Below are 27,358 nucleotides of genomic sequence, written 5' to 3' on the forward strand. Positions count from 1 at the left end.
GTGTTTTAACCTGTCTGCATACATAACTGGGATAGATGCATCCCAGATAGCTTAGTGTTAGGTTACTCTGAGGATGGAGTACATGGTTGTGGGTTCTACTCATGGAAGGTATTATTATTTTACTTCTCAGAGTAGGCATTGGGAGGGAAAGTGTGAATAATGCACATTTACTCAGTTGTGAGCAGGTTTGCGTGACGTTAAGCAAAGGTTAAACGTGTGAAGCACTTCTCCGTTTACCGTGTTTCAATGCCGCTTACCATCATGCAAACACGTGGAAACCTGCTTACAACTGCTTAAGAGTGCTTTAATCCAACTGCATCCAAAAGCCCTTACTCTGGCCCTCAAAATAACCTAACAGCCCTTGCAGGTCTTGTACACGGGACCATGAACACCACAGTCACTGACTTTGCCACTATGGCATCTGAGATATGTACAAATATTATGGTGTTTAGAATATACATTGTACGACAGACATTCCTCACTATTGAAAAGAAATGTGACAGTCATTTGGTGTACATATGTCTGATACATGTTAATTTTCATATGTTTGTGAAATTAAGTGTTGCAATGTGACATGACAGGGTGTATTATGAATGAGAAAGGTTCATGTTTTGTGTCCTTTTTATATTGTCCCCATACTGCATGTATGCCCCTCCAGTTCACTTATTGGACATCCGATCCAGGCCCTCCTTGATGCATGATTGCATTACCCATCATTCCTCCCCACCACAATCTTTACATACACAACAACCACCCCTTCTATGGTGAATTAGGTTAATATTAATTGTTATAATACCAGAGCTGCATGTTTTTTGTGTACACTCCAATTCCTTTGGAGTGCTTTTGTGACACAAAGTGTGTTCATAGATGCTTATATATATGGCTATTGATGTAACTGTATAATATATATATATATATATATATATATATATATATATATATATATATATATATATATATATATATATATATATATATATATATATATATATTATATATATATATATATATATATATATATATATATATATATATATTTTTTTTAAATACTGACATATATATATATATATATATATATATATATATATATTTTTGTTTGTAACAGTAATACATGTGTAGACTGGAATGTGTTGGTTCACAAACTACAGTACATTCCAAATGTACTGTACATATGTACACAAAGTGACTGTCCCATTTGTGATCATTACAGTGAAATGCATATGTTATAAGGTGTAGTCTCAAAATCATAAAATATGTGTACACCTCAGATGGCTTAGTGGTAAGTCCCATGACTATAGTGTCCAGGGTCCAGGGTTCGACACATGCAATGCTTTACAAATGCTTTTTTACTGCAGAATAAGGCTCATTTAAGCTATTGTAAGCATGTTTAAAAGTGTTTGTGTGACATTATAGTAGCAGTTAAACAAACTTTGTAATGTATAACCTGTGCACGCAAACACGGCCACATCCGCTAACTACTCCAGACATATACATGTCAGTGACGTAACATCTCACTACATGCAGACATAACATTACATTCTCTGTTGACTGTACTCTCCAGCACACATGGGTTTATATGGGTGTTTTGAATGTTTATTATATAGACGATTACTACCTATATATGCAAGCTGTGGTTAAGATTTACTTTTGCACATGATAAACATCCCTGCCTTTATCAGAATTGTAACCTCGAATGCACAGATACTATGCAGATGCTGTAACCATTACACTGTTGACATTAATGTTGTTTCTGCCTATTTCCCATTTAGATGATTTCTATGTGTAAGCTAGGCTAAGCAAAGGGTGGAGGCCCCCAATCCCACTGAGCTTCACGTGCTCTTGAAATAACAACATATAACAAATGTACTGTGAGAAAATACATTACATTTCTAACTACATAAGGCATAGCCCCTCACTGACACACTTCAAGGGAAACCTTGTTGTGTGAATGGGTAACAGACTATACATCCCTGGGATCATATGTCCCCGAACCATACAGCCAGGGGGCGGGGGAGCCTGTCCAGTTTGATAGCTGCAAGACCTGTTGGGGGAATTGAATGGTGTTGAAATGTCACATTAGCATGCCCTCTTCAGATCACTAAGTGCCCCTATCACCCTCCATAACCCCAGTCTTCAACAGCTTCCAGCAACTCTGTCTGGAATTGTTTCATTGGTTATGCTTGACAAAGGCTTAGTTACTTCATCAATGGTGCGGAAAAAGCCAACACACTGTAGCGATTCTTCTAATTGCCCTTAGGCAGATAGGTAGTAGGCTATCTGTGAACCTCTAACGTGCAGTCCATTACATAATATAATATGTGAATAAACAGAACTTCACATCACAGTATACAGTGAGAAATTACCATGTAGTCAGGAAACAGTTGAGTACAGCAAGAACATACAGAACACTGGTACTTAATCACTCCAAAAGCCTATCTTGGAAGCTAGAAAACTTGTATAAGTTTAAGGCTTTTTTTGCTTTTCCAGAGGTTTCCCACAGAAAGGTGAAAAAAAGCACAATGGGGAACAAAGAGAAATGTACCAAAATTTTGTCACCTTTCTTTTAATACGGCCCCAAAGGATTTGGCAAAACCCCATTGGGGCCTTAATTTTAAAGTCTTAAAGGTTGGGGAAACCAGCCTTAAACACAACCCCCACCCCAACAAAATTTAGCCACCAAAAAACCAGGGGGTTTTATCCAACATCAGGGGGTACCACCCTCCCGGATGGGGGGCAAACCTCAACATCCTGTGCATTTAAAATGAAACTGCTTAAAGGCTCCCGGACACCCCCATACCCCGGGCCCCCAAACCCCCCTACCAACATTTAGAAAAGAAAAGGCCCAAGACATGGAGGGGGGTGTAATCCATAAATTAACGGGAAAAACCTACCCCCTTTCCCGGGTTTGGGGACATATACCCCGTATCAAATCCCAATTGGGGGGCACTAACATCACCCACAACTGCAAAGTGGGGGAAACGGCCTGGTTTGGGTCACCCTTTTTTGCCCCCAACCCCCCACTCCCCACCCTGGAAACAGTGGAAACCTTTACAGCCCAAAAACACCCTGGCATTGGGGGTTTCAAAACCCCAACCCCTTTAAGGGGGAAAAATCTCCAAAATACCAATTTCCAAAACCCCGCTTCCCCTGGAAAGTATATCTTTCCCATCATGGTAAACCCTCCCTTTGGGGGAAACCCCTGGTTGGGGGTCTCAAAAACAGGGGAACTACCCGAAATGGAAAGGGTTAAACCGTCCCCCGGGAGACTCCATGAACTATTAGTTTACACCCTAGCATCTCCCCCCCAAGGTAAAACCCCAGGGAAAACCTTTCCAAAAATTTTTCCCCAAAGTTTTTGGGGGGTTTCAAAACATATGGGAAACACGTTTTAAGTCCGGGAAATTTACAAAAAAAGCTTAACCCTACTGGGGTTTTGGAAAACCTTTCCAAAACATTTTGGGGAAACCCCAAAAACCCACCCTCCTAAAAAACCCCAAAAGGGCACCAGGTTTGGTGGCCCCCTCTAAAAAGGGAAACACAGAAAGGAGGCAGTGTTCCCCGACCACGCAAATTCCCCAAAACAACCTCCCCCAAACCAATTAAGATTTCCCCCAGCCTCTCCAAGGCTAACCCCTCAAGGGAGGAAGGAATACAAGGGGGTTTAAAGAATTAAACCACCCCAAAACCTTCTTTGGCTAAAGGGAAGGATCCCCAAAGGTATTTAAAAATTTTCATTTTGGGGAAATTAACACAAAAATACTTTTTACCCTACTGAATTTTTTCCAACATCCCAAAAATTTAAAATTTGGTTCAACTTCACCCCTAAAGGCCCACAACCCCCCCAAAGGTAAGTAAACCCCAACCCATTTAAACACACAGGTTTGGGTTGGGCCTCTTAACACAGAACCCACAAAGGAGGCAGGGTTCCAGGTCCAATCTTGCAAACTTTTACAAGGGCCCCCTGGGGCCCCCCCCCTTTTGGGATTCCACCCCAGGTTCCCACAGGGGGTACCCGCCCAAAACAATGGGGCCCTGGATTCCCCTCCCATCCCCGGGGTCACAAAATGCCAGGGGGAATACCCCCCCAAAGGCCCTAAATGCCTGGTCTTCCCTTTTGGAATTTGGCACCCACATATTAACAATAATTTGGAACCCTTTTTTAAAAGTGAAAAGGGGTTTTGGGGTTGGTGAAATGCCCTTTCAAACCTACTTTGGGAACCTTTTGAGGTCTTTTCTAAAGGTTTCCCCCAAGGGCCCCTTAGAAAATGGGGAAGGGGGTTTACCATACTACCGGCCCACCCAAGGGGTTTTAAAACCCCTGTGGGATTATTAAAACTCCCCCAGCCCGGGGGACAAATTACCCTCACCCCAAGGGTTGGGTTCCCAATGGCCCTTACCCCAAAAAAAACCCCTGGTTTACTCCCGGGCCCCTCTTTACCCCGGAAAGACTGGTGGCCCCACCCGGAAATCAGGCTTTTGGGAAGCCCACCTTTTTGGGGGAAAACCCTTTCAAGGGGAAACCCCAAAAACGGTGGCTTTAACCTTTTTTCCCCAAACTTAACTGGGAGCCTGGGGGAAGTTCCCTGCACAGACATCCCCTACGGAACAAAATCCCAATACAAAAAGGCCCCCCACCAACCCCTCTGCAAGGAAACCTTGGGGGGAAAGGGGGGAAAATAAAAACCCCCAAAAATTGGCCGCCCCCAAACAGAAAGAATAATGGGGTTTTGGGAAAAAAGGAAATTTTGGCTCCCCCTTTGAAAACCTTCTTCCAAGTATTAGGGAAACCCTTCTAAGTAGGGAAACTGATTTCTTAAAGGTTCCCCTTTGACTTTTTTGGGGTTAAAATTGGGGGCCCCTTTTATCACCATAGTCCCATCATGGGGAAATTTTTCCCCTGTTTGGGGGTTGGCCCTCCAACGGTTTTGGGGTAGAAATGTATCCCAAAGGGAATTATGGGTTCCAACATTCCCCCTTTTCCAAGGGGGCCCAAATGGGAAAACCCCCCTGCCTTTTCTGGGGCTCTCATTTAGGTTTATCCCCGGCCTTGGGGGCCCCGGGAAAGGGGGTGGGGTTGAGGGTTCCCATTTTGGGTCCCTGTCACGTTTTAGGCCCAATTTTGTAGCAATTGGGCCCCAAAAATAAATTGGGAAGTGCCCGGAGGGACCAAGGGTTTCCCCAGAATTCCCCCAACTTTTGGGAACCAAGCATCCCAAACGCACACTCTATGATGATTATGGTTTGTGCGTGTGCCTCATTATAGCATTCCTGCATGGGTGTGTGTGCATTTCTGATGGGAGTCATCTTCCATGGTTCCAGTGCATAGCCAGCATCCCCCACCAGGTGGCCATTTGGGATGTCCCCCCTGGCAAATAACCAATACAGCTGTGAGGCATGCCAGTTGTCGCAGTCATGATAGCTTCCAGGGCTGCCAGCACACACATCCATGATAATGCCCTGGGCATTGCACACAACCTGGCAGTTGATGGAGGGTTATCCCTTACGGTTTATGTAGCACCTACCCTGCTCACTGGTTGGTGACTTGATGCATATGTGCATGCAGTCTATTGCACCCAGTACCACTGTGTATTCTGCCACATGGTGGAAGAGAGGCATATTGCTGGCCAACACCTCCTGCATTTGGGGGAAGTATATGTGCTCATTGGCATGTGGTAATATGGCATCCAGGAACTGGTGTAGTACCCTGGATGCTGATGCCTGTGAGATCCCCATGATATACCCAGTTGGTCTTTGAAAGGTACCTGTAGCTAGTATTCTCAGGCTTACACATACCTTCGTATCCACTGGGATGGGTTCCCCTCTGATTGTTCTGGCTCTGAGGCATGGCCAGCATAGCTCCGCAAGTTGCTGTAGGGTGTTCCTGTCCACCCTGTACACTCTACTATATCCAGATCATGTAGCCCCTGGTAGGTTACCCTGGGTCTGAACACTCTCCTCCTCTTCTGGTGCCTGAGGTGGTTGTGTGCATTATCCTCCACACCACCTTCAGTCTCCATCACATGCTGGTGGATCAAAGCTATGGCCCCTTATGTGTACATAATAAAAGTTTCCCATCTGTATACACCACTGGTGCAGAGTGTATGGGAATACACAAATGTGTGTGAGGTGCTTTCACACTTTATAGTATTGTTCTATGGATGCTGCTGATGTAAGTGGGTGTGTATGAGTTATTCTTGCTGCTGTGTGTCTTAATTATGGGTTTTGCAATGAGTACTGCAAGTGTGGGGCCTTTACTGTGGAGATTTACTTGTCTGCCTTGATTAATCTGTTGCCCTTTAATTCACTTTTAGACCTGGATCCCCTCCCATTATCAGGCATGCATCCACCTGCCATCTTTCTTGTTTTGTACTTTCCCTACCCAGTCATGGCAAAATGTGCCTTATAGCTGATATACTGCATATCGGCTTTGTTCTGCTTTGACACTTTGCTGTTTTCTTTGCAGTACAGCTCCTCCCCTTTCCTGTTCTGCAGGTAGCTGCTTGCAGCCTTATTAGCTGTTATCAATGGCCCGCTGTAGGTGTTAATTATTCATTTGTACTCCAATTTTACTGCTGCAGCATTTCCTTATTTCTTTCCTATATCCTTCCTGTTTCGGCTGCAGTGTGCACCACGCATACTGTTTACCAGGTTTACACACGTTTTCATCTCCGTTCACATGCTTACTCGGTTACCTTGTGTATTCTCAGATAAGCATAGCTATGGGCAATTCAACACACCCCTATCCTGCAGCTTTGCCTAGCTAGGGGCAGACTGGTTTAGCAATGCTCCAATGTGCTTACAGCAATGGCAACACACCCCTCTCTTGATGTCATCTTTATCTCAAGGGCACACCTCGGTGCTATAACACTTTGCTGTGAGGTGCATCCTTACACCAGCGGGGAATCTGCGATTCATTATTACTCCTCTCATTTGCATGGCATTGCCTACTAATTTTTAGCTACTGTGCATAACACTGAGACTGCCCCTTAGCAACCCTTGCACCATGAGTATGGTGTAGCATGCCTGCCATTGACTATTATGGGGAAATTGTGATATTTGTTTTATTGCAGTTTTATTCTATATTATTATTTATTCCTTGCGATCCCCTTTGTGCTCCGCTGCCCCGCGCTTCCCCTTTGCGATAGTGAGACTATATATATTAAATGTTAATTTTATATTTTGTACATTTTTTTATGCCTCTGACTATATATTTAGCCATTGGCATATATTAACAATATAATACATGTGTTTGGTCGGCTGTCATGGCTCTGATTTTATGTTTGCAAAAATGTAAACCATTTTCTACGGTTTACATTTCTGCATGCTTACACTATGCCTGCACCACTTCCTGAATCACTACATACCTTCATTTGCATGCTGCACAGCTGCACATGGGGTAATTAGCATACAAGGCTTGATAGTTGTGCAGGTGTAGCATACGCAGGTAGTGCACATGGAAACAGCTCGTACCTGAATCGCTCAGTGGCTATCTTTGGTGTTAGAATGCCAACGCTACACCTGCACCTGGCACAAGCTTCATGAATCTCGGGGAATGTTTCATTTAAACCTGGATAGTGAATTGCATCAAATCTAATTTGCCATTTTAATTCACATAAGTCTAAATGTTCATCTAGTACTTTACCCTGTATGTCCTTAGTAATCTTACTAGTGACCAAAAAACCAAATTAATGATTAGGAAACTTGTTAAATGTCTGTAAAGAGGATTTGTTGTTTTACAATTTTTAATATCTAAGCAGTGCTCATAAATACGATCCCTTAACCTCCTTGAGTTCTTTCCAACATAATAGGCTGGATACTGCTTACATTTATTTATTTATTTATCTATTGCATTTGTTGACTGGGAAAGTCCACTGGGCCTATGAAGAGCCCATTTTCAGTAGAGGCCCGGGGAGAAAAGCTCCACAATATTACAAAGCACCATGATATTACATACAAGAGACAATTAAATTCAAATGAAACAATGTTAATACATAGAAAATTGCTTACAAAGTAAGTGTAAAAAGCATATATGTAACAGAGATAATGCACATTAACTATAAGCACATTAAATACAAACAAAGATCTTAGTCTGCTAGAGAGAAAAGGTAATACAGTGGATGAACGTAATGTGGGAGGTCAATATCATGTGGAAGAAAGTGATAGTAAAATAGGTAAAGTGTGATGATGTGACAGTAGATATGGCAAAGTAAATAGAAGTCAAGTGTGAGCAGGAAAGAAGGATGCAGAAGTATGTGGGTTATGAGCAAGAGTATAGGTATATAAGTAGTGTGGGGCTAGAAGCAAAGGAGTATAGATATACAGGTACAAAGCAAGAGAAAAAAGAATTAGTTAGAAGTATGAAGTAGGTGGGAGAGAGAAACAGGAAAGTAATAGACAAGAGTTGAGGAGAGTACTAAAAAAGGTTGATAGTGATAGGGTTCTAGAGTGGGATATCAAGTGTTTGGGTGTTTTGGTGAGGTACAGGAGCATATCCAGTGTGAGAGGAGCTGTACTACAAAGGACTTTTTGAAGAAGGCAGGGTTGCTGATAATTCTGAGAGAAGGAGGAAGAGCGTTCCATAGCTTAGAAATGGCATAGGAATATAACATTTTCCCAGCTGAGAGTTTGGGTTTCTCTTTGTTTTCTGACCTGAGGTGGCAAGTGGGGTGGTGTGTGATCAGTATGGATGACAGGGAAGGGCAGCTTTCTGGTTGGAAAATTAACTTGTGGGCTGTGGTTAATTGTAGGTAAGTAAGGTGGTGGGGAGAGTCTAGCCAATTGAGTTGACGCAGTGAGGAGAAGTGGTGTGTAGAGTATTTTGAGTTTGTGGCAAATTTGGTGATTTTATTGTAACAGGAGTCAAGCTTACATTTTAGGGAGGATTGTAGGTTGGTGAAGATGGGGGCACCGTACAGCAGAGTAGGGAGAAGAAATGAAGAGGCTAGGGCCTTTTTAGTAGAAAGGCTAAGGAAGTAGTTGTGCCTGTATAGGGCACCAAGCTTTTGATGTGTCTTCTTGATGTTATTGTAGATATGAAGGTCAAAAGTTAATTCGTCATCGCTAATGAATCCTAGCAATTTTGTATTAGGGACAACTTCTAAGACAGTGTTGTTTTGGGAAGTGACAGTAAATAGAGATTTATCAATAGGGTTAGTTTTTGAGGGGGTAAATAATAGGAGTTTTGTTTTATTGGGGTTAAGGACAAGGTAACTCTTGGACATCCATTCCTCAGTAGAGTTGAATGCATCTTGGATCAGATACTGTAATTCAGTGAGAGATTTTGAGGAGCAGATTATTATTGAGTCATCAGCATATTGGATGATGGAACTATGTGTTAGAGTTTGATGGAAGTTGGCAACAAATATGCTGAAAAGGAGGGGGCCCAGTATTGAACCCTGGGGAGCACCTGTATTTGTAGGGATGAAAGGGGAGGAGAAGTGCTGCCATTTGGTGGATTGCTGCCTGTAATTGAGGTAGTTGATAAACCATTGAAGGGTGGGGGGGGGGGGTAATCCTAGGTTAGAGAGTTTGGTAATTAGTAGAGAATGTGAAATGTTGTCGAATGCCTTAGAAAGATCGAGAAAGAGAGCCGAGACTAAGGAGCCAGCATCACAAGAATTATTAACTGTATGTATAAAAGAAATAAGGGTAGTGTTGGTGCTATGGCCAGGCCTGAGGCCATGTTGAGTGGGAGAAAGCAGTTGGTGTTTTACTAAGTGATTTAGGAGCTGAGTGTGGATACATTTCTCAAGTATTTTAGAGATGGGAGAGAATGGCTATAGGATGGAAGTTTGAAATGTCTGAATTACTGCCACCTTTGTGCCGATGTATGACAAATGCTTTCTTCTAGATGTCTGGAATGCAGGATTCTTGAACTGACCTATTGAGGAGGATGCTGACAGGATAGGTGACAGAAGAGGCCTCTAGTTTTAGGTATTTTGAAGGTAAAGTATCAGGGGCATTTATACAAGGTTTTAGTTTCAGGAGAAGTTTGTGGATGATCGATGTGGGAATGGGTGATAGAAAGAAGTTGGTAGGGGATTTGAAGGATTGTGTGATGATGGTGGTCCTATAATGTCTGGGTTGATGGGTGGGAAGGTGTTTCTAAGTTTGGTGATGGTGTCAATAAAATATGTAAAGAACAGTATAATTAGCTCAGAGGGGGTTTTATCTGGGTTTGGGCATGGAGTATTATTAATGCCTGGGTGGAGTAGAGAATTAATGGTTCCCCAGAATTTCTTGGCGGTTTGTTTATTCTGGTCTTGCATAGATAGGAAGTATTCTTTTTTTGTTATAAAATCACTGCCACCACCAGGATCACTCGCAAAAAGACTTTATTAAAATTACAACGGAATTAAACAGATTGAGTGCTTTCTTCCCTTCCAAAGGGATTTCATCAGAATCTACTACCATTCCAGATTTTTGGCAACTAAATGTTTAGTTTGATTTCAAAGTTGTTTGTAATGATTGAGGTTGGAGGGTTTGTTTTTTGCCAGGTTTTCCAGGAACTGTCCCTAGAGGACCTGAGTTGCTTTGTGGCTTTTGACAGCCAACAGGCATGTTTAGATTTGATAAGTGCAAAACAAGCAAAACCAAGAAGAGTAGTTCCAGGACCGCAGAATGAAGACAATAATTCGTAAAAAAGGCAGATCCTTTATTCCGTTGCCAAATGATAAAAGTCCAAGGTCAGTAACAGCAAAATCAGACAATTTGACATAGAGCAAGGTATACTTTATTAGTGCTATTACAATTATATCACCCCATAACTCTATGGGTGACATTTCTAATAACTACCACATTAGCACTGTAAATATAGCGGCATTGGGAACAACATCCACACTTCTTGGTACCCTTACTGTATCCCAGTGTGTTCATATCACTGTCCCTACTTCCCCATTAAAAGACCTGTCCTTTCTATGTACCATAACTGGTCCTGTCCCCATTTTTTCACTAAAATCACCCCTAAATAACTGCCAATTTTTATTACTCACTTCCTCAATAGCTTTGCTATCCAGGGTATAGGTGGAAATAAAAACACCCTTATTGTCAAATGTTTTCCTATCCTTCTTAGTGGTTTGCCCCACATTACCTCTTCTACATAAATGGGTTTGTAAAACCTATTTTCCCTTTTCATTACTGCTTCATTTCTAATTTCTTCCAAAATTTTAACTGTGTAACCTCTCTTTTGGAACATTGAAAGTGCCAACTCACATTCCCTAATAAACATGTTTAGCTCAGATATCATCCTTGCTAATCTCACCAGCTGCCCCTTCACAACAGACTTTTTCTGATGAATTGGGTGCTGGCTGGAATAATGCAAATATGTATTTGAGAATGTGGGTTTTCTATAAATATTAGAAATTAACTTTTCTCTATTATAATCCTTTATTAATTCCACATCCAGATAGTGAATCTTGTCTCTATCAAAACATGATGTGAAGGTAAAAAAATTAACTGTATTATTAATATACTGCAAAAAATTCTTCTAGTCTGTCAGGGGTGTCCTTCCATAAAATAAAAATATCCAGAAATCAGGTATACATGACCCAACATCCTTTATAACCACTATTTAACACATATTGCTTCTCCCATTCGGCCATTACAAAAATTGGAAAACAATGGGACACAAGTGGCCCCCATAGCCAGCCCCATTGTTTGCCTAAAAAATTGACCTTCAAAGTTCAAAAAAATGTTACTCAAAACAATTTCCATCAAATGGATTACTGATGCTGTTCTTCAACTCTCCCATTTGATATTTTTTGTTGACTTGTTGCTCAAGATATTCTTAGCCTTCCTTATGGAAAATTACTGAAAATAAACTTTGAACATCTGTAGTTACTAAGATGAACAGGGGTCAAACCCTACCTGATTAAATTTACTCAAAAATTCCCAGGAATCTTTACATACCTGGTCTATTTTATCCAAACCACCTTTCAGACATAAATCTAGGAATTTTGCTATATGACATGTTTTTGACCTTCCCCATCAACAATGGGGTGAAAAGGAAGGCTGTTAAAGTCAGAGTGAATTTTTGGTATACCAAAAATCTGCGCCAACACTGGTTTGGGGTTACTCATGAATTTAAATTAATTTTCTGAAATCTGCCCTTGCATAACCATATCAAACAGTGCTTGGTCAATTTTACAATGGGCAACATTAATGTCATTCTTTGATACTTCTTCATATGTATCTGATATTAATAACTCATTCATATTGTTCAAATTTTTAACCTTTACCATAACCACAAGTCCACCCCTCTTATCTGGTTTCATAACTCTTATATTCACGTCTGTACTTACATCCAATAACAATTCTTTTTCACTATTATTCAGATTGTTAAATGTAGTCTGACATTCACCAGGTAATATCTTTCTAATGTCTAGCTCACAAAACTTCTCGAATTATTGTACAATGTGTTGTAATGGTGGGTAGATTGTGCTGGGTTTATATAAAATGCTATTAGAGTCAATAGTCCTATCTAATAAAATGGAAAGATTAACTTTCCTACAGAACAGTTTCAAATCAATAAGAATATCAACAACATTTGCACATCTTGCCAGAGGAAAGGAAATACCTTTTGATAGTAAATTAGCATGTGCTTTTGTTAGCATTCTATCAGACTAATTATACATTTTAAAGTCACCTTGGTCATTTGTAACCACATAATATGATGATGTAGGAGCCACAAAGTCAATTAAATTGCTCTCATGTGGCAATTTGACAATTACCTTCTGTTCTACTTCTTCTGTTTTGGTCTCACTCCTTCCCTTCTGTACTCCTCCTCTTGTTCATTCCTCCATTGGTCTTGCTCCTTGTTTTGCAACCATTCTTATATCCTTATTTTCCATTCTCTAAAGGGACCTGCTCGCTGATAACACAGTGGTTGATGTCATCGCCTCTTGTAGCTGTACTGATGATTTTATGTCCTGAGTTACTTACGTCCCTTACTCAACATTCCATTCTTACTGAAGTAAAAAAAAAAAAATAGACACATGCCCCCCCAAAATATAGCTATATATCTATATCTATATGTTATATATATATATATATATATATATATATATATGTGTGTATATATATATATATATATATATATATATATCATCTCATACGCTGCTCTCCACTTTACACACATCTTCTTGACACACTTGATTTAGTCCAATTGGCTACACAACATTATTACATTGTTGTCACCAATCTTTGTTGAGGTTATAGCCCAAATCCAGCTAATATTTTGTACCATATTTTCATGTTACACTGTTGAAGAAGTGGAGAGCTATGGTTCTTTACAACCTCCCTCTTGCAGATTCCTAAAGGGCTTTCCTTTTGTTCTTCGCTTGCTTGCTCCCATTTCACCACTTTCCTATCTACCCCATTTTAATACCTTTAATCAGGTCACAAAATAGAAGCACACAACACACTTATGTACCAAAAAAAAAAATACAGCAGTAGAGCCCTTAACTTTTTTCTTCTATGTTTGTGTGGAGTTTGGCATTGTATACCAATGCCAAGCGACACAGAACTGCTTTTCAGTGTTGCGTCTACCTCCGCACAATGCCACTTAAACAAGCTGTGCTAAGGTAACGCATATGTATGTAGAGTAAAGAATTATTTAATTGCATTATAAATACATATGTAAAACTATTACATATACCTGGATTCAGATCATATATCATCTGGGCTCTAAAAAAATGTGTCAGTGCATTTACGCCTTCTGCCACAGTATCAGCTAAGCAGCAGGTGTGTTTACTACACTCGGCACTCAGAACTCTCATAATTGTATCACTGAGGCTCAGGTTTGCTTATTGCTTAACCATGCACAAACAGGGAAAGCAGTAAAAATGTGTACGTCACATGCTCATACACTTTGCCATCAATTATGCAAACCAGCTGCTTGGTGGCATGCTATGGAAAGTGCACAATAGCACGTATTACTTATGTATACTGTCCATTTAGTCTTTATCATATGAAAGTACTTGTAAAAGCACAAACAAAGGGAAGGCACTTTTTAAGGAAAGAACACATATTTACACTGCAGCCATCTGTTACATCTGCCTATGCACTTCAATCTTGGTCTCTCAGTACTTGTTCACAAATATATCGACTACAATACAGAAATAAATAATCAACGGTTTCTTATATACCATGCCCATCTTTATACTGACAATACACTTTCAGATTCTCCAAAACTTGTAGTAATGTGTTTGCATATACTTTGTAAAGCTGTCTTTTAAAGTATACCTGCATATTGGAAACAAAACAGCAAATGCTACAATTTGCACATTCATCAGTCTGGTAATCTGCATAACGTTAATATCTTGACAGTTGTACATGGCTAGCTATCCATTTTCAGACAGGTCTTCCAACATCCAGTGATGATGTCATCCACTATAAATTGTCCTTCATCCTTATAAAAGTTAGACTTCAGCTGTGGCACTTGTGTTGACTACTGAGTTCTCTAGTCCATGTACTTAGTTAGGGAAGGGTTCTAATCTCACCTCAATCAACTGGTGTGTGTGTGTGTGTGCATTTGTGGACTTGCTTGAAATTAGAGAGAGCATTTTACACCAGCATGTGGTATACTGGTATTACCATCTCTCACCAAACTCTGCTGATGTCATCAGCTATTAAGCATTCTCTAAAATTGCAAAAGCTGTGCAAATAAGAAGTTTCAGAATGATATGCAAGTCCACAGCTATGTCCAACACTCCTCCAAATGTCTTGTTTTAGCATACAATGATTATGTCATCCTGTGTAACATGTACTCTGACAGTATTCAAGACAAACCTGTGCTGTGGAAGTAACATTAGCTACTGTGTTTGCAATCTACTTTAGCTACACATATAGGTGGTATAATCTGACAGCAAGCTACTTGCATGTCTATGCATACAACTATCACTTATAAGACAATTTTACACAGGGATGTTACTCCACATCCCTGCCCAACACTGCTCACAACATATTCTCCTATATTATGGTCATTGTGTGATCTTTGGAATAGCTCCGCATGTCAGTACCACTTGGGGTACAATTCATGTAGCCCCACACATCCTCCTTTGTCTTCTGACCACATGACATCCTTCCTGCCAAGGAGTGAAGTATGTTCTCATGTCAAACATGCATGCACACATCATGAAGCAGAGTCCTTCCATGAGCCCATGCAATCAATCCCCAGACCACTGCATGTGTGATTGCTAATTCTGTCATGGTGTGGTGCACATGTGCCATATGGATGGTGGCAGAATGTATTGCAATCCAACAAATATACAAATGCATGCAACACTCTTGCTATCTTCCATAATATACATATAAGCATTTTTATTTTCATTTTATAATAATGGCTAGGCTTTCATGTGATGTTGGGCCTAATTGTGTCCTATGACCCTATGATACTTGCCATGTCAATGTTGCTGTCATTGACATATACTATATTAAGTCATGGACATACAGTATGGCTACAAGAGGATATTACAATCTGTGATGTGAGCCATGCTGACATTATATTACATGCTCCTTCTATAACAGCTGAAGTAATATGCCCCCTAAGGACTCTTGACATAGGTTTGAAGGATCATAGGAGGTTACTAAGCTAGCAGCCCTATAGCCTTTACAATCCTATATATGTTTATCCCAAGTAACCCCAATTGTCTTTATTACGTGGACATAATTTGCAGAGCGAGTCCATGGTCAACACCAACTATGATGTCTGGTGAGGTTCATGAAATAGGGAGCATGGTACTCTGTTAATGTTCTGCTGAGGTTCAATGTACAGTGGTGTTATAACATCCTCAGACCTGGATGTGACACCCTTACTTATGAGGTACACGATGTAGAAGGCTTTCCTAACTACTGTGGAAACTTGGTGGTTTAAGTATAGATTGCTAGCTACCTTTGTTCCCAGGTCTCAGACCACTGGGATGGAGCGTGGGGTGGGGGGGGGTGTTGTCAATACTGTAATTAGCGGGAAAGTCCACTTTGTCAAAGACAATAATAATGGCACTTTGTTGCATTTAGTTGTAGACCATGGCTTTGGCACCAATCATTTGTCTGTGTAAGGCCCTCCTGTAATATATTAAAGCTGTCTACTGTCTCCTGGACTTCCAAAAAATAGATTCCAAACAGTAAAGTTCCCAGAACAGACCGGTGACAGCTCTACTGGTACAGGTTGAGTTATCACCGTTGACTGTATTTGTTCTGATAGTGCTCCAATTGGCTATTCGTCTAGTGATATAAGGGTTAATCCCCAGCTGGGAGAGTTTTTCAATGATACCTGAGTGGAGAAGTGTGTCAAAAGCCTTAGCCAGGTCAAGATAAGTGGTATGCATTGTCTTACCTTTATGCAGGTCTTTGGTGACTTTCTTGAAGAAGTCTACTAGGTTTAATAAGCATGATCTACCTTTATCAAAGCCAAATAGGTTTGTGTCTAGAGTTTTAAGGTCACCTTTATCCATGTTGATAATGTTCATGATGATTGTTTTCATGGCTTTGCAGATGAGACTGGGTCTAGAGTTCCCAGGGTCGGTTGATGGCCCCCATTTGTGCAAAAGGATTACTGTTGTTGTTTTCCACTTTGCTGGAACAAAGGCAGGTCTCATGCTATGGTTAAAGAGGAGTTTAAGTGAATCTGCTAGATCCTGTTTTAGATTATTTGGCAACCAACTTGGGATGTCATCTAGTACCATTGAGGCCATGGTTTTTACCTTGGAGAGTGCAGATATAACCTGATCTCTAGAAATACTTGGCAGAGGACCACTGTCAGGTATGCTTTGGTGTATGGCCTGTGGGTCCAGGGGGGTGAAGTTTATGCCAAATCTCTCAGCTAGTAGGTTGGCTGTTTCCTCCAGTGCAGCTTCATGATTAGAACCCTAGCATTAAGCAACAGAACCTTGAGTTTGCCTCTAGTGGAGTTTTTTACATCTAAACTTTTGTTGCTTTGACATTGCCTGAAAAAGGCACTATGGAGGAGGAAAGTGCCTTTTCCAGTACACAACAGCCTTGAGGACACAGATGAAGGTCATCTCTGGCAAACCAGTGTGGGCCATAAACATATCACTGCAGGCTGAGAGATACTGGATCTCCCTAGATTGATACCAGAAGCTAAACCAATTGTTGATGTTGATCATTTTTTGTTTATATTGTGGCATCATCCTGGGTGATGGTATACTCTACATGTACATTCATTGTGCCATCCATACTGTGTCATGTTGATATGTGATTAGTGTTCCTGCTAAAACTGCCTTCATTGACATGCCCTCATCTGCTGTATATTGCCATATTTCACCTGTCCTTTTCCCTGTGTTTATTCCTACAATTCTTCTCTGTGTTCATGTTCAATACACACACACCCTCTGACTGTTTATTTATAATGCAGTCTATGTACCCTTACTGATCATTTACACAACTTTTGTTCAGTATTCCTGAAACAGGTTTCCACACAACTCTGCACTGTATACACAGTCGTGTAATGTGCCGGAACTATATACATTGTTTTATTAATTACCCTGGTAATCATTGTGGCATTTTGTACAAACATGCAGACCTAGTCTTCCTGTAGGTAAACAGGTTTGCATATCTGCTGCTGTCCATATTCCTTTACATGGTTTACTGTCCGGCAACACTGTTGCTAGCCATGACACCACATTTGTTTATGTTTAAACATGGTGTGCAGCATACATATGCAATTAGCACTGCTGGTCGCTGTGCAAACACATAAACTCTGTCAGCTTTTCGCTCAGCCTAAATAAAGTTTATTGAATCTCCAGGATATATTATACCACAACACTACTGCAAACTTTGCCTGAATAAAGGGAAAGGGGTGGAGTCCCAGTGAAACATACTTGTTAAATCTTCTACAGAAGGCTTTCCAATTCATCAAGTAGTCAAATCTTTTGTAGCTGAAGTAGTAATAAATCTGTGAGAGCTGAATACCTAGGAGACGCTGAAGTTGAGACAACAAGGGTACACTGCATTTGTATCACACTCTCATATCTTTGCAGAGCAGCAAGACAGGAAATCAACATTTTTCTTGCATCAGCTAAAAAGAAAATTAAAAATGAAGCATTCAGACAGTGAAGACGCCTTTCCATAAAATGGCTTACAGGAGTTTATTTTCTAACCACCTAATCAACAAAGCCATGCACGGTTACTACATCTAGGATATACTTGTCATCTATCTTTACCATTGTATCATCTTGAAAGCTATAGGTCCCCTTCTATGACCCAAGAAGTCCATACAGCAAACTTTAACAATCTAGAGACACTTCCCATTCAACTCAACACAATATTGATTTGTCAGTTTAACTACCCTAACCTTAATGTGGAATTATTCATGACCTCAAACATGCAGACTCAGATATTCCCAGAATTTGTTCAACACCCTTGAACAGCTAATCTGCATGCCCATCAGGGTCACAAGTTTCTTTGATCTTGTTCTCACAAACATGGGGAACATTGTACATCCCCTAATGTAGAATCATCACTGGTCAGGTAAGACTACAAAGCTGTCTCATTTGAAATAAATATTAAGCACAGGGCCTGAGCTAACCTCAGAATATAAAAAAAGAATTCCACAGCTAACTACCTCCTACTAAGTGACAGTCCAGCAAAATTCCAGCCCGACAAACTCTGAGAACAGAGCTGCTTAAGCAGAATTGTTCACAGAAACAATCACATAAATAGCTCCATAAAGACAGCTGTGCCTATCCAAAATAAACACAGGACAACCTCCAAAAATAAGCCATGCTGATATAATCAAAGTATAAATAGGATGTATTACAAAGAAATAAAGAAAATAATGTCCAAAAACAGGAAGGACATTGCCCAGGACGGTAACCCCCCCATCAATTTGTACAAGCAACACAGGGGAATAATCAAGTCCACCAAGGCTAAATTTGTGATTAAAAATAGTCTCCCAACTTAAATACAACTATAAGGTTTTCTTCAGGCATGTCTGCATCCTTAAAGGCAACACCCAACAATATGCCTAACTAAAGGTGAGCAGAACCACCAATACAAAGCCAAAGGATGTACCAAATCTGCTGGCCAATAAATTCAGGTCCAATTTTACCCTGTATCACCACCAGTCATCTTCCAAGAAATACCCTCTGGTATTCCACCTCCAATAATCACTAGGGAGCAGGTTATATCTGTGTTCTCTAAGGCTTAGAAGACTGCCTTGAGCACTGATTACATCCCAAGATGCCTCCTGAATAATATGAAACATGACCTGTCAGAACCACTAGAATCTCTGTTTAACCACAGCCTCCAAACAGGCTTCATGCCAAACAAATGGAGGACTGCAATGGTTGTCCCTCTACACATGGGGAGGGGGAGCTTCCAAAGATCTGGGTAATTACAGACCCATAAGTCTGAATAGTCTCACAGGCTAGACCATGGAAAGAGGTATAACAGATCTGATAAACAATGACATAGGAAACCTACATATACTGGACGCTACACAGATCATTTTGTCAAAGGCAGGTCATGCCTATTTAACTTGGTAGACTTCTTTGAGAAGGTCACTGAAGGTATCTATGGCTGAAGGTAAAACAGTACACACTGCCTACCTCAATGTGGCCAATGCGTTTTACATAGTACCCAATCAGGCATTGTAGATGAACTTAAAAAATGAGCCATAAACCTATATATCACCCAATGGATAGCCAGTTGGATCACTGATAGGACATAATAAGTTAAGACAGGAGAAGACACCTCTACATAGAGGCCAGTCAGTACTTGAGTCACACAGGGATTGATGCTAGGGCAAACTGCAATAAATCAGAAATGGAGGTGCATTATAGCAATGTTCCCATACTAAAAGAAAAGCTATGGAACATTTGGAGGAACTCTGAAGTCCTGAAAGAGGATACCCAGCCACAAATATTAAATAAACTGGGCTCAGTTGCAATGCATATATACAGCTTCTATAGACAGAAATGACAAGGTAAGGCATGACAAGACAGATTAATACTGTTTCCCCTCTTACTACATTGAGGATGTGTGAGCAGCTTGACAAGGATGCTTCACTGATCTTACTAAGACTGACTTAGGGGGTTACTGAGAAATGCTGACTACTACTGGATACAACCCTGAATTAACTTTGTATATTATGTTCAATATTCTGGCAATGTTTGCTTATTGGTGAGAAGGAACAATGAGTACAGTTTAGCTGCTGTATTATCTGCAATACATATTCTATTTTGAAAGTTTGTTTATGGTACATAGGGGAGGTTTGACTAAAGGAAAGTGTTATGTGACAAAGTATGCCTTAGGCAGATGAAAAAAATTCTATGTCTAATAATGAAGGTACAACATAGGACCATAATCAGGAAAAAAGAAAACAAAGAAAATGAAACCAATCCCACAAATGCTAGATGGGTAAAACACAATGAAGTGGTGTCAGTACGTAATATTTCAAGGTCCTATAACAGGGTAAGGGTCTGGCTTTAGTTTCTTTCTTTCCCTTTTTTTTTTTTTGGCTGGGAGGGTTGAATTGGTGGATATGCAGTGAAATGTACTGAGGACAACAGCAACAAAGTACCACCAGCGATTAGGAGTTGTCATTGCGGGAGGAAAATGCAGGGTACAAGTTCTCATTCTCCCCACTAGCATGCTTGGGCATAGGCACTTCTGCATGCTAGGATGGGGTGAGGTAGAGGTTTTAATCCCATCTAGCTTTGAAGAGAAGAATGAAGTGAGACTTTTGAGTTAATAGGAAATTTGAGTTTTAGTGGCAGGAGGTTGAACATGTATGACTGAAGCAAATACAGGAAATTGTCAGTTCAAAAAAGTAGTCCCAAAGAAAGTCATAAATTATTTCTTTGAATGAGGGAAGACAAGCATAATAGTGTGGAAGACAGTAGCAGGGGGAGATCAGGTAGCATGTTTGCATGAAAGAAAAATACAAAGGGGACATGTCAATAAAATGAGGAATATAGAATACTCAAAAGATATTGTTTACATGGTTAAGGAAAGCGGCGCAAAAGCAGTGCCTTTTCTTTCTTTCTTTCTTTCTTTCTTTCTTTCTTTCTTTCTTTCTTTCTTTTTTAAAGCAATTTGGCATATCAACATATAGGGCTGTAGAAAGAGTGAGGAATGGGGATAACTTATATGGTGTGGGAAAATAGACAACAGAGTAAGAAGTCTCTGTTGTATTTATGCCCCGATACTGATAGAGAGGGTTTCTTTCAAGATGTTTTTATATATTAGAACAGTTTGGCTGGCAGAATAGATTTCTGGCTTGTATGCGGTGACTTTAACATCACATTATATCTAAAATTAGGATAACATGGTTATCAGAAGTATTATAAGAGGATAATCAACAGGATAGATTCCACCAGTGTGTTCTATTGTGTTCACCAGTTCCTGTTCTGCATCAGAAGTATGCATTAGACGGGGCGTGGCCAAGGATGAACACAGGATAGCAGCAGATTTCTTCAGCTCTACCAATTTCACAGCACTGACAGGAAATAATTACTTTAAAAATTAATTTATGAAGTAATTTTCTTTCTAAATACGTTTGGAATATCTATTTCTTAAATAATATCTAAAAAAGAAAGATAATTTTAATAATATTCCTGTCAGAAAACACCTTGGAATTTTTTTTTGTCAGCTCCTGTTTGAAATGAGTTCCAGTAAGACAAATTCTCAAGATTCCAGCATCAAGAAAGAACTTCAGTCTCTGATATCTACAATCCAGCAACTTACTGCCAAAATGGATAAACTGGATACTAAAATTGATACCTTCATAGAAAAAACTACAAAACAAATAGACTTGTTACATATAGACTTGCAACAACAGAAGACTCAGATTACAGGCTTAGAAGAGACTGTAAATGACATGGAGAATAGAATCCAAGAAGAAGAAATCAACATTGAGTTTTTGCTGAAACAGAACACACATCTACAAACTAAACTTGATGACCTTGAAAATAGATCTAGGCGCAATAACATTAGGATTTTTGGACTACCAGAAAATATTGAAGGTAACAATATTACTTCTTTTTTAAATACATGGCTCCCTAAAACTTTAGATTTGCCAGAAGCACTTTCTTTTGGTATCGAAAGAGCCCATAGATCCATATCTAATTCTAACTCTAACAAAAAGTATCCTAGATCAGTTATAGTTAGATTTCTATCATCTTTTGATAAAGAGATGGTACTTAAATCTGCTTGGGCTAAAGCACCTGTTAAAATTAATGAGACAACTGTGTGTTTTGACAATGACTATTCTTCCTTGGTAATAACTAAAAGAAAAGTTTTTCTGCCATTAATAAGAGAGCTTAAGAAAGCACAATTTAAAACCTACCTTCTGTTTCCTGCCAAACTAAAAATCTTTCTTCCTGATGGCCCCAGAATTTTTGAAGACTTAGACTCTGCATTGCTGTTTATTAAAAAAAAAAAAAAAGATTTTGGATAAAATAGAGGAAATGGAATGGGCTAGTCCTTCATTAAAGAGGTTGGCAACAGAAGCTTCATGGAAGACTTCAGAGAAGAAAAAAAGACTAAAAAACAAATGACTTGTTCTATGTTTTTTCTTTTTTTTTCTCTCTCTCTCTCTTTTTTCTTCACTATTAATCTTCTTAAATACAGTTACTACATTTTCAGAAAGCCACAAATATTCTGAAAAAGATTTAATCAAAGTTATTTTCTGTGTACAAAGAACTGTTTTTGTTTCATAAATAGTCAATATATCTGAGGAACTAATAACAAGCTATCAATCAATCTGTTTCTCTTTGTGACAAAGAGTCTCAAGGTTAGTAATGTGATACATTTCATTTTTTTTCTTTTGTTTTAAATAATGACATTCTTTTTAGATTATGCATTCAGTAAGGGGTGGGGGAGGGCAGGGAGAGAAGTGTAATGAAAATATGATAAGTGGAATAATAACTTATTAATTCCTTGTAAAAAAGTATATATGCTGTTTAAATACTGTTGCTAATTATTTTCCCATGATTCTATTGCTTATACTTGTTTATAAATAATCTGTCATGCTTTAATTACTAATAATTAGAACTAAATAGTAGTAAATAATATGTTTCATATCTATCTTTATTAATATAAACAGTAAGTAATATTCCACTGTAGATACTTTTTATAGCTTTATTTTTTATATTCTATTTTTTTCTCTTACTCTCTTTTTATTTTCTACTCTCTCTCTCTTTTTCTTTTATATAAGTACATTTACATGCTTTTGATATTACTGATACAGGCAAATAATAAGATTTGTATAAAAATTGAATAGGGGCATACAAAATTAATTGTATTATTTATTAATAACTGTGGGCTTAGTTTCACTGTCATGGAGGCTGTAATAACTTGAAAAATACTTTGCGAAGGTTTTGATCTGTTTAGTTTCATTTATATTGCTAAATGAATATCAGTCACTTGCATTTATCAAAATTCCCGCCAGAATGTTAAGGGAGACAATTTGGGATGTGGGTTACCTCGTGAATAGTGTCCTCGAGTTGTTTTAAAAGCTTCAACACTCAGAATTCAGGCAGAGAAGCTGAATACAGTCAATTTGAACTTTGACCCCTGAATTCACACTGACACATCGCAGATTCAAGAAGAACACTCTACCAGGAAGTAGAACTGCTGCAAATGCGACTCTGCGATGGAAAATGAACTCTATAACATTTAAATGTGAGTTAATTTCTATAATTACTTACTTATTCATGTTATAATGTATAAAATATGAAAGTTATAATGATTTTAAATGATTCAGTATCCCATAGTAAGCAAATGTGATATTTTAGAAGGCATAGAAAGTAAAACATATATACATATGTCTTTGAAAGTTTACTTGACTGTAACATATTAATGTATGTAAATACTTATGATTTAAACATATACAATGCTACAATTCATTTGACTTATCTAACTGACAAGCATAAATATCATTATGATTTTATTTTAAAAGAAGTTGTCATGTGACATATTTTAAAGCAGCAGTTCAGATATATAAAATAGAGATGGAATTCTTCACGATAATGCAAGTATATCTGGGAATTTGCTTAGCTATGCAGTATGATTTGTAACCATTTTTATGAACATAAATGTTTTATTTTACTGGCAATAATAAGTATGAGAAAAAAGCTTTGATGCAAGTAATTTAAAGTCTTTTAGAAGCTGTTAACTGCATTTCTATGACAGAAAATAGGTACATCTTAATATATGTAATGTCTGAACCATAATAGCCTAAGTTATTGACTTTAAATGAACATCAGATCTTATTTTTGCAAACTTTAAATAAATTAATATGTAGATATGCCCTCTTTTTTTTTTTTTTCTCCTTTCTCTTTCTCTCTCTCTCTCTCGCTTCTTTTATTTCTCTCTCTTTTCTTGGTTCCTAATATCAAGTTTATTTGAATGTTATTTGATTATAAATGTATTATATTAAATAGATGTACATAGCAGTATGAATTGTTTTTAAAAGTTTCTATTTGTTTATATGATGCTGATTTATCTAATGTTTAGCTTTGTCTTACTAGATAAACTAATTGAAAGATGTTAACTTTAGTTAATAATAACTAGTATTAAATTGATAAGGTGGCAGCTGAGGTACTGCTGCTTAGGGTAGGGGGTTAACTTGAGTGGTATGTGCTACTCAAAGTTGGAGTTTTAACTCAGGCTGGGTGCAAGGTTTAATCCTTATATTATTTTCTTCTGTTTACTGTTGTTTGTATATAGTTCTGACATCCACAATACATTTTGTAAGCTCATTGTCACTACAAACAGAATTGAAGCTTATACAAAATCCCATAAGAGTTTCAATAAATACAGCTATATTTAATGGTACACTTAAAGGAGGAGGTATAACACTACCTATTTTGTTAATTGTTATTCTGATTATAAGTTTTATATGTTTTAAAAATGCCAAATGACTTCCCTAAAAGGAATTTCTTTAAACATTAATGGACTGAATAATCCATGTAAAAGGGCAAGCTTAATGAGATACATTAATTTACATAAGGCCAACTTAGTATTCCTTCAAGAAACACATCTCTTGAAAAAAGATATTGATAAATTAGACACAAATAAATATACAGTATTAGTTAGTTCACAGCACACTCAGAAAAAAAGAGGTGTGGCTATTTTATGGAATAAAAGTATGCCCATTCCTAAAACTATTAAGTCTTATGAAGATGATAAAGGAATGTTTTGTATGGTTACAATACAAATTAATGGAAAGACATATACATTAATCAATGTATATTGGATAGCAGGAATTGGTATTAACACAGTGAAATACCATCTTAATAAGATCATATCATTCTCTACAGGAGATATTATTTTAGCAGGTGACTTTAATTGTATCCTACATGAAAAAGATACTACTACTATAGGAAAAGGAAAATTACATCTAATGCAAAACATTTAAAGGATTTTGTTAATTCTTATCATTTAAATGATATTAATAATCAGATAGACTCAAAATCATTACCATACACCTTTTTTTCTAACAGATATAAAACTTATTCAAAAATAGATAGAGTCTTTATTTCTAACCAGATGGTAACAGAGTTAGTTAACTCTAAAATCATTTTGTGTCCTATATCAGATCATAATTCAATTGTCTTTGAGTTCATGATAAAAAGTACTTATTACCAGCATACCTAACTCAACTAAAAGACTATAAAGATTATATACTTTCAGAAGTGCAACATTTTTTAGACATAAATAATACTCCTGAAGTCTCCATTGTGTATGTCTGGGATGCTTTAAAATCATATCTATATGGACAAAGTATCAGATGGTATAATAATAAAAGGAAATCTTGGGATAAAGAATTATTAGATATTCAAAGTAAATTACACTCTTATAAGCATAATAATAAAGAAAATATTATGGACAAAAAAGTCACTGAAGAAATAAACAAACTAAATGAGAAATACAAAGAAATTTTAACTCATAAAGTTAAAATAACTTTAGAGAAATACAAGTTTTTGTCTTACTCAATAAGTCCCAAATACTTACATAGACTTAAGAATAAAACAGAAAGGTTGAATAAGCAAAATCATATCAAAGAAATTTTCTCTCTAAGGAAAAAGAAGAATGTTTCTAGTCTACCAGAAATATTAGATGAATTTAGAAATCACTTTCACAAAATTAATCATAATAACATTAACATGGAACCTAAAGATAAAATAAAGGAATTTATAACTACAAACATGAATAAAAAACTTAATAAACAACAGACTAAACTATTGGATAAAAGTATTTCATATACAGAGGTTGTTACACAAATAAACAAGCTTAAATCAAACAAAGCACCAGGTAATGATGGTATTATACCAGAGATATATAAAATTCTTTCTAAAAGTACATACTCATTAATACATAAGGTTTTATTTTGGCCCAAAATGAGCTAATAACTCCCCCATCTTGGCAATACACATTTATTTCGCCAATTTTGAAACCCAATAAAGATCCAACTAGATGCACTTCTTATCGACCCATTTCATTACTTAATGTTGATTATAAAATGTTTATGAGTATTTTTGCTGATAGATTGAAGACAATCATCCCAGGCATTATAGATATAGATCAGACAGGCTTCATTGTAAATAGAAATACTTTTGATAATATAAGGAGAACTTTAACGTTAATTGATTTTGCAAATAGGAAAAAGAAAGATTTAACACTTATTAGTCTCGATATAAGTTCAGCATTTGATTCAGTAAGTTGGGACTACTTGTTTACCTTACTGAAGTGCACAAACTTCTCAGATGCATTTGTAAATCTAATTGAACATCTATATAAAGGAGCATTGGCTTACATTAAGATAGGAACATATGTCTCACAAAAATACCCATTTTAAAAGGTACAAAACAAGGGTGTCCACTCTCTCCACTATTATTTACTTTAATAATGGAGCCTTGGGCTAATCTGATCAGAAACAGTACTGATAGAGGGATTTGAAATAGATGAAAATACAACATCTAAAATTCAACTTTTTGCAGATGATGTTCTAATTACATCAGCAGGATCTAATTCTTCTATGCAGTCCCTATTTGATAAAATGATGAATTTTAAAAATATTTCTGGTTTAATATTCAATGAAGAAAAAACTAAAATACTACCTATATATACACGAAAAAATGTTCTCATTAGTGATTTTAGTAAATATATACCCAATTCAGGTCAGATAACTTATCTAGGTATAATATTAACTAAAGATATCAAATCTATTATACATAATAATTATATTACCTGTCTTCTTAATATACAAAATCTTTTCAATACCTGGAATAATATGTTTTTTACTATGGAAGAGAGACTTACAATTATTAAAATGATAATATTCCCCAAGATATTATACTTAATACAATCAATAATACTCCCACCTACAAAAATA

The sequence above is a fragment of the Protopterus annectens genome, chromosome 3.part0, assembly GCF_019279795.1.
Source record: "Protopterus annectens isolate FY-2018-M chromosome 3.part0, PAN1.0, whole genome shotgun sequence".
Classification (NCBI taxonomy): domain Eukaryota; kingdom Metazoa; phylum Chordata; order Ceratodontiformes; family Protopteridae; genus Protopterus; species Protopterus annectens.